Source organism: Callorhinus ursinus, unplaced genomic scaffold (assembly GCF_003265705.2).
Source record: "Callorhinus ursinus isolate GAN/ISIS: 27379988/994484 unplaced genomic scaffold, GSC_fseal_2.0 scaffold18, whole genome shotgun sequence".
NCBI classification, from domain to species: Eukaryota; Metazoa; Chordata; class Mammalia; order Carnivora; family Otariidae; genus Callorhinus; species Callorhinus ursinus.
The window spans coordinates 18,882,022-18,890,217 of NW_027397080.1; the positions used below are offsets into that span (position 1 = coordinate 18,882,022).

Consider the following 8,196-nt stretch of genomic DNA (forward strand, 5'->3'; position numbering starts at 1 on the left):
GACATATAAGTATACCTTTGTGTTGGTCTTTGGGGATCGGTATTAAGTATTATTCAAGAGGGGTTTTTTTTTTTTGCATGTAGTAAACCCAGCTGGGCTACGCAGCAAATGGAATTCATTGCTTCATGTAACAGAAAAGATATGGGCTCCAGGCAGACTAGATCTGGGGGCTTAAAACTATGACATCAGAACTTAGTCTTTTTTTTTTTTTTTAGATTTTATTTTTAAGTCATCTCTACATCCAACATGAGGCTCGAACTCACAACCGCAAGATCAAGAGTCGCCTGCTCCACTGACTGAGCCCACCAGGTACCCCCGGATTCAGTCTTTATTCACCACTTCCTGTTTTCCTTTGTGTTGATTTTTCACTCTCAGGCTGCCTTTCTCCATGAGATGGCAGAATGGCTGCTTACAACTTCACATCACGTCCTTACCAACAGAAAGAGAGTTTATTTTCCTCGTGGCTGTCAACAGAAGTCCTGGCACTGCCTCTTGTTCGGATTTGGGTTACTGGTGCATCAATAAACCAAACCATCCCCTTGAGAAGGGGCCTGGGATATTCTGACTGCCCAGGCCTGGGGGCGCATGCTCTCACCTTTGGAGCTGTGGTGCAGTGAGGTCCGTAGCTCTCAAATCTCACAGGCTGAGGATTGAGGAGAGGTGGCTTCCTGTGTGAGGGTATTTTCTGTTGGTCCCTTTAGGTGATGCACTCTCTGCCCTTTTCCTTCCTGATTTGTATCTCAGGAGGCCGACCTGCATAGATGGCTTCAGCGGGTCCCATCTCCTCTGGCTTCCAGTTGAATTTTTCCAATAGAAGACGTTAGTAGGAGATCAGAGGGTTTGGAGGAAGATGAAATGAGGGTATTACTCTACAGGCCCCTTCCCTCTCAGGTTCCTGCAGGTTGGCTGCATACATCTACTGAAGCTTCTGTCAAGTGTCCTACAGATCTCTCCTCTAGTTTTGCTAAGGTCTTTCTTCTCTTCGCCTAGAGGTGGTCATGGCTCCCCTCCACTGGCAGCCACAGGGTACCATACCTCTTCCATTCCTTGCGCCTCTGATTAATCTTTTCCTGGAACCCTGATGGTTACATTCACCAAAGGTAATTCAAGCATCTACTACCAAAAGAAAGGGAAATGAATACAGAGTAAGCACTGGCAGTAAGAGAGCTATACTGGTTTGGTAGAGCTATGGCAGGAATGCAGACCAGGGATGATAGTGCCTTCAACCAGGGTCACAGGGAAGCATGTGGTGAAAAATAGTTTGATCCTCACTGTATTCTATTTTTTTTTAAGATTTTATTTATTTATTTGAGAGAGAGAGAGAGCGAGCGAGCACACAGATGGGGGGAGGGACAGAGGGAGAGGGAGAAGCAGACTCTCCAGTGAGCAGGGAGCCCGATGTGGGGCTCGATCCCAGGACTCTGGGATCATGACCTGAGCCGAAGGCAGATGCTTAACCGACTGAGCCACCCAGGCGCCCCCCCCCCCCCGACTAAAGGCAAAGTTAACAAAATTTACTGATGAATCATATGTAAGTATGAGCCTTCAAGAGGAGTTGAGGATGGAAGCAGTTGGAAGACATAGGTCTGGAGCCCATGGTGAGGTCGGACTGGGCATGGTGATTTGGGAGGGAGGTGTGATGGGTAGTTGAAATCCTGGGCTTGGATGAGATGAGAAGAGCAATGGAGTAGAGCACAGAAAGAGCAAAGGACAGAATCCAGAACAGTATCAGGTCTTTACATGGTTGGCAGAGGGTTGCCACCTCATATCTATCCACTAGGTTGTGAGCAACTCGAGAACAAGAATGGCATCTTCCACATCTTTCCTCTTTCCCATTTTGTGTCCAGCAAGGTGCTGGGCACACCTGTATAGTAAGTGCTTCTTATGAATGAACTTTACACAGTTTCACATTTCTAACACTCCCTTCTTCTCCTGAGGTCTGAGTTATAGGCAGAGAAAAAAAAAGAAAGAGAAAATGACCCCTTGTGGCTCAATTCACTGAAAGCTGTGCCAAGGTTGATAAGCATTTTGCTGTCCTGGAAAATGCAAGTAGAAACTGTCAGATGATGCTATGGATCCTCAGCAGCTCAACGCCTGCCTTTCAGGAGAATTTCCAGATAGGCGATTTCATTTCAGATTTTGTGATTCTTGTTTGATTAGACTTAAAAGTCAATACTTCAAGAAGTCATTATGGAAGTAATAGAAGTAGTCAAAGATCTCTTTCTCACACTCATGCATTGCTGGTGGAAAAGAGGATACAACCATTTTTGGAAATTGTTTGCCAGTTTTTCAATCTAAACGTACACCTACCCTATGACCCAGAAATTCTACTCCTAGTTATACACTCAAGAGAAATGTCAGCATAGGTATACACACACATACTGCTCTTAATATCTTTATTCATAATATCCTCAAACTGGAAATATTCCAAATATCTGTCAAAAGAAGAATGGAGAAACTATGGTATATTCAAACGATGAAATAGTACACAGGCATAAAAAGAAATGAACTACTGATACACATAGCAACATGAATACATCTCAAAAAAAAATTATTGAGCAAAAGAAACCAGACACCAAAGAGTTGTGGACGTGATTCCATTCGTATGAAGTTCAAGAGAAGGCAAAACTCATCTCTGGTGATACAGTCAGAATAGTGACTACTTCTGAGGGGTGGGATTGAGTAGAAAGGGCATGAGAGCACATTTGGGGCTTATGGGAAATTTCTTTCCACATTATACATTCAACACATATTTATTGGATATCTGCTATTTGCCAGGCACTGTTCAGGGCACTGGGAATATAGCAGTGAACAGAACAGACCAAGGCCTTGCTTTTATACAGATCTACCTCGACTCTTTTCATTGGCTGCATGGCATCAATGCATTTTTTTTTAAGATTTTATTTATTTTTTAGAGAGAGAGAGAGAACAAGCAGGGGGAGCATCGGGCAGAGGGACAAGCAGACTCCCTGCCGAGCAGGGAGCCCGATGCAGGACACGATCCCAGGATCCTGGGATCATGACCTGAGCCAAGGGCAGATGCTTAACTGACTGAGCCACCCAGGCGCCCCTCAGTGAATTTTAAATAGAAAAAAAGTGGCCTGTCCTTACGGATAATGACAAGCCTGAGGAAATTTCTTCTACCTTTTTTAGTCGCTGATGGGAAGGTAGCAAAATATAGTGGAAAGAGCCTGGGATTTAGGGGGTCATCTCCACCATTAACTAGTTAGTTGTGTGACCATGGAGCAAGCTCATTAAACCTACTGAACCTTACTTTTCTCGTGTGTCAAATGGCATCGATGATACCTGCTTTGCAGGATTATTTTATAAAGTGCCAGACACATTACAGATGCTCAGTACACACTATTGGTTTATAATCAGTTTATAAGTAAGTTTTATTCAAGGCAGCAATATCTTGCCTCCCTTGCAGGCATGTCTGACTTAATTTTGGCCAAAGAGACAGGAGCAAAAAGAAGCTGAATTAGCTGGGAAGAGGTACCTTTTTGCCCTTCTACCATTTCTCTTTCTTCTAGCCAGCGATGTGAATGTGATGGCTGGAGCCCCAGCAGCCATTTTGGGTCAGGAGGTAACCCTGAAGATCGAATGCTGGGTTGGTGGATCAAAAAGATAAGAAGCCTGAATCCCTTGTGCTACTAGAGCTGCCATGCCAGCCCCGGGTTGCCTACGTCTAGACTGCCTTTACCTTACTTTACTATTGCAGCTAAACCTAATCCCCACTGATATACCCTGTAAGTCATCCCACCATCTAGTCTGTTCACTGATATATCCTTAGCTCCTATAACAATATCTGGTTCTGATACATAGTAAGTGTTCAATAAAATTGGAAGAGAGGAAGGGAAGGAGGGAGGGAGGAAACAGAGTGCTAATGATTGTGAGAGAACATGTAGAGGGAAAGGAAGAGACTGAAGATAGAAGCCCCCCTGCCAATTCAACTGGTCTCTCTCTCTCCTCTCCCTCCCACCTCTCAGGCTTACTCGATATTTAAATTCCTAATCTGCCTCACGCTCTAGGTCTCCTATGGGATTTGTCTCACAGATGGTGCCTTCTACTGAAGAGCCTTAAATTAACCTGCTTCCCTCAAACATCCTCATTTGTCTCCCACTCCTGGAAAATCAGTCATGCCCCCAACAAGAGAGTTGCAGCATGATCCAATAGCTCACTGGAGGAGTGGACCTTCTTACCAGCACCACGTTCAACATTGGTTGGGAGATGCATTGTGTAGATTTTTTATATTTTTAATTTTACCATTATAAAAATTAGTCCTGTCCTGTATAGATAATTTGAAAACAAAGGATAAATAAGAAAATCACTTACAACCTCATGGTCTAGGGAAAGCCACTATTCAATATTTTGGTATATTTCCTTCCAATCTTTTTTTCTTAAAGATTTTATTTATTTGAGAGAGTGAGAATGAGAGAGAGAGAGAGAGAGAGAGAGCACATGAGGGGGGGAGTGTCAGAGGGAGAAGCAGACTCCCCGCCGAGCAGGGAGCCCGATGCGGGACTCGATCCCGGGACTCCAGCATCATGACCTGAGCCGAAGGCAGTCGCTTAACCAACTGAGCCACCCAGGTACCCTTCCTTCCAATCTTTTTAGTAAGATTAGGTATATAATTGGAATCATTCAATTTGGACCTCCCATTTATTTTACTTCACATTATATTGCAAGTGTTCCCGTGTGTTTTAAAATACTATTTTGAAGTATGTTTATTTGATGGCTACATAATATTGCATTGTGTGTATTCCATTATTCATCTAATCGTTCATTGTTGGAATCAAGATTTCTTTAGAATTTTCTATAATTAACAACAAGTACCTTTTTAAAAACGATTTATTTATTTATTTGAGAGAAGGAGAGCATGAGTGTGTGCCCATGCGTGGGGGGCGGAGGGGCAGAGGGAGAAGGAGAGAGAGAATCATAAGCAGACTCCCTTCTGAGCACAGAGGCCGATGGGGAGCTTGATCCCAGGACCCTGAGATCATGACCTGAGCTGAAATCAAGAGTCAGCCGCTTGACCAACTAAGCCACCGACAAATACATATAAATATATTCTTACATTTATGATGATTTCCTTAGCACCGATTCCCAGAAGAGGTTACTAGGCAAAGAGGCATGAACATTTGTAAAACCTTCTTGGAAATTGACAAAATGCATTTCAGAAAGTTGTACAAATCATATACTTCCACATCCTTGCTTTACATTTTACCACATCCTTAATAATATTAGGTTTTGTATTTACTTTTAAAAGCCTTTCCTGTTTGGTCAGCAGAAACAACCCCACAACATCTTGATTCCTGGAGAGGATGAACGTTTTTTCATGTGTAATTACGAGATTGCAACATTGTATGATCGATTGTAAGAACATCTTATGTACTGAAGGTAGTAACCCTGTGATGATCATACTTGTTGGCATTTTCCTTTTTTTTTTAAGATTTTATTTATTTATTTGGCAGAGAGAGACACAGCGAGAGAGGGAGCACAAGCAGGGGGAGTGGCAGAGGGAGAAGCAGGCTTCCCACTGAGCAGGGAGCCTGATGCGGGGCTGGATCCCAGGACTCTGGGATCATGACCTGAACTGAAGACAGACGCTTAACGACTGAGCCACCCAGGCACCCGCTTTTCTTTTCTTTTTTTTTCTTTAAGATTTATTTATTTGAGAGAGAGAGAGGTCAGGGGGAGGAGCAGAGGGAGAGTCTCAAGCTGACTCGGAGCTGATCCCAGAGCCTGACGCAGGACTCCATCTGACGATCCTGAGATCATGACCTGAGCCGAAACCGAAAGTCGGATGCTTAACTGCCTGTGCCACCCAGGCGCCCCTGTTGGCATTTTTCTTAGTTTGTGTTTTTTCTTTTGAATTTTTTCTTTCTTCTCCTCTCCTTCTCCTACTTCTTCTTCTTCCTCTTGATATACAGACATTTTAAAATTTTTGTTTGAAGGTAAATGTATCTATCTTTTTTTTTTTAATCTTTACTAATTTATTTGACAGAGAGAGAACACAAGCAGGGGGAGCAGCAGAAGGAGAGGAAGAAGCAGACTCCACGCTGAGCAGGGAGCCTGATGCGGGGCTCGATCCTAGGGCCCCGGGATCATGAGCTGAAGGCAGACACTTAACCGACGGAGCCACCCAGGCGCCCCAAATGTATCTATCTTTTACCCTCACAATTTCTTTCCTTGCTTTCCCTCTTACTGACATCTAACTAATAGTGACCTTCATTTTTGGGGATGATTTCTATTTTTTATATTTACCATTTTAGTTCAAGTGAAATGTATAAAAATATGAGGTAAGACTCTAACTTAAATTCTTTTAATAGATTTTTTTAATCTTTAAGTAATCTCTACACCCAACGTGGGGCTTGAACTCACAACCCTGAGATCAAGGGTCACATGCTCTACCTACTGAACCAGCCAGCACCCCTTAAATTCTTTTTTCAGTGATTCCAATGTTAATGATTAAAGAATCCATTTAATCCACTGCTTGTATATATACAATTTAGTATATGTAAAAACACAGTACATATATATTTCTGGTTATTTCTTCTGTTTCACGGATCCAGCTATTAATAGAAACTGTTTTGATCATTGTAGTTTTATTATCTGGAAGGGAATGTCAGGGTATGGATATTTTCAAATACTTTTCAGAAAAGTTTTACCAATTTATACCACCTCCTTCCTGTCTCCCCCTTCCCACACCCCTCAAACTGCAGCAGGATCCAAGAGTGCCATTCTCAGGACTGCAGGCATTTTACTGAAAAGTCTCTGGACAACTGCAGTCACGTTGGCTTGTGTTCCTGACTAGTTGTTGAACCTTGAGCAAATCTCACACGCTTTCCTCTTCAGCTACATAAAAATAACAGCGTACCTCCCTCCTAAAATGGTTTGGAGGCTCAAACGAACTGTTTATTGAAAGCTCCTGGGAAATGATCAAAGCTTAATAGAAATGGAGACAATCGATAACTATTACATTTTTTATAAAGAGAAATGTGTCGTTTAAAAAAAAAACAACGTGCAAATAATTTTGAGGATTGGGTATGGGAACAAGTCTTTCAGCGTGTTCTGAAGCCTGGACGCTGCGTTAAGATTTGATCTTGCTGTGTTGCTCTGAATGACAAAGACTCAGCTCCATCCGCCTACAGACCCAGCGGCTGCTGAATTAACTGCGGATCAGCTCAAGAGCCACTGTGCCGCGCGCCACACTGGAAGGAGCCGCCCTTTAAATGTTTCGACCCTTGAATTTGCTAAGTGAAGATATTTCCTGATTAATTTGAGCTGCAGATGGGTTGTGGAGACTAAGAGCTAGATGGCCATAATTAGGAAGGAAGTATGGGTGGGGGTGCACATGGAGGAAAGAAAAAAATGGAACATTAAAAAATGGGCAGCTGCATAAACGAACCAGGGATTCGAATTATTTTAATTTTTCTTGACTCTCAGTCAGGGTTTGATCAGGGAACAGAAATCACAACAGTGATTTGAACAGAAAGAATTTAATATAAAGAATTGCTGGGGTGCTAGGGTGGCTCAGTCAGTTAAGCGTCCGCCTTCGGCTCAGGTCATGATCCCAGGATCCTGGGATCGAGCCCCTAGTCGGGCTCCCTGCTCAGCAGGGAGTCTGCTTCTCCCTCTACCCCTCCCCCTGCTTGTGCTCTTTTTTCTCTCTCGCAAATAAATAAATAAAATCTTAAAAAATGAAAGAATTATCTAGATAGAAGTTTATTAACTAGTCACCTAACATGTAAAAGGAACTCAAAGGGATCATTGTGTTAGCAACTGCAGGGAAGCAGCTACCATTCCCAGGACAAAAGGAACCAAGGGAAGAGGTTGTACTTACTAAAACTTACAGGATAAGAAGATATTCAGCCATAAAAAGGAATGAAGTACTGATACACGCCACAACTTGAATGAACCATGAAAACATTATGCTGAGTGGAAGAAGGCGGTCAGGTAAGTCCATACATTATATGATCCCATTCATGTGAGAGTCCGGAAGGGGGAAATCTATAGACAGAGAAGGTGGATTAGTGGCTCCTCGTATTAGTGGAAATCACACAGGATTTGTCCTCTTGTGTCTGGCTTATTCACTCAGCATACTGTCCTCGAGGTTTGCCATGTGCTAGCACATGTCAGTATGTCCTTCCTTTTAAGGCTGAATAATCTGCCCATGCGTACACCACATCTTGT

At 43.0% G+C, this 8,196-nt stretch overlaps 1 long non-coding RNA gene across 3 annotated transcripts; it reads left to right on the forward strand.

Annotated features, from left to right (window-relative positions):
• Window positions 1-216: 216 nt before the first annotated feature.
• Window positions 217-8,196, forward strand: LOC141374446 (uncharacterized). 3 transcript variants are annotated; one of them, XR_012381344.1, is made up of 3 exons: window positions 217-309; window positions 6,008-6,160; window positions 6,726-8,196. It is a non-coding gene; the product is annotated as an uncharacterized lncRNA (long non-coding RNA). The 3 variants fall into 3 exon arrangements; XR_012381342.1 differs by lacking the exon at window positions 217-309 and adding an exon at window positions 5,512-5,630; XR_012381343.1 differs by lacking the exon at window positions 217-309 and adding an exon at window positions 5,721-5,855.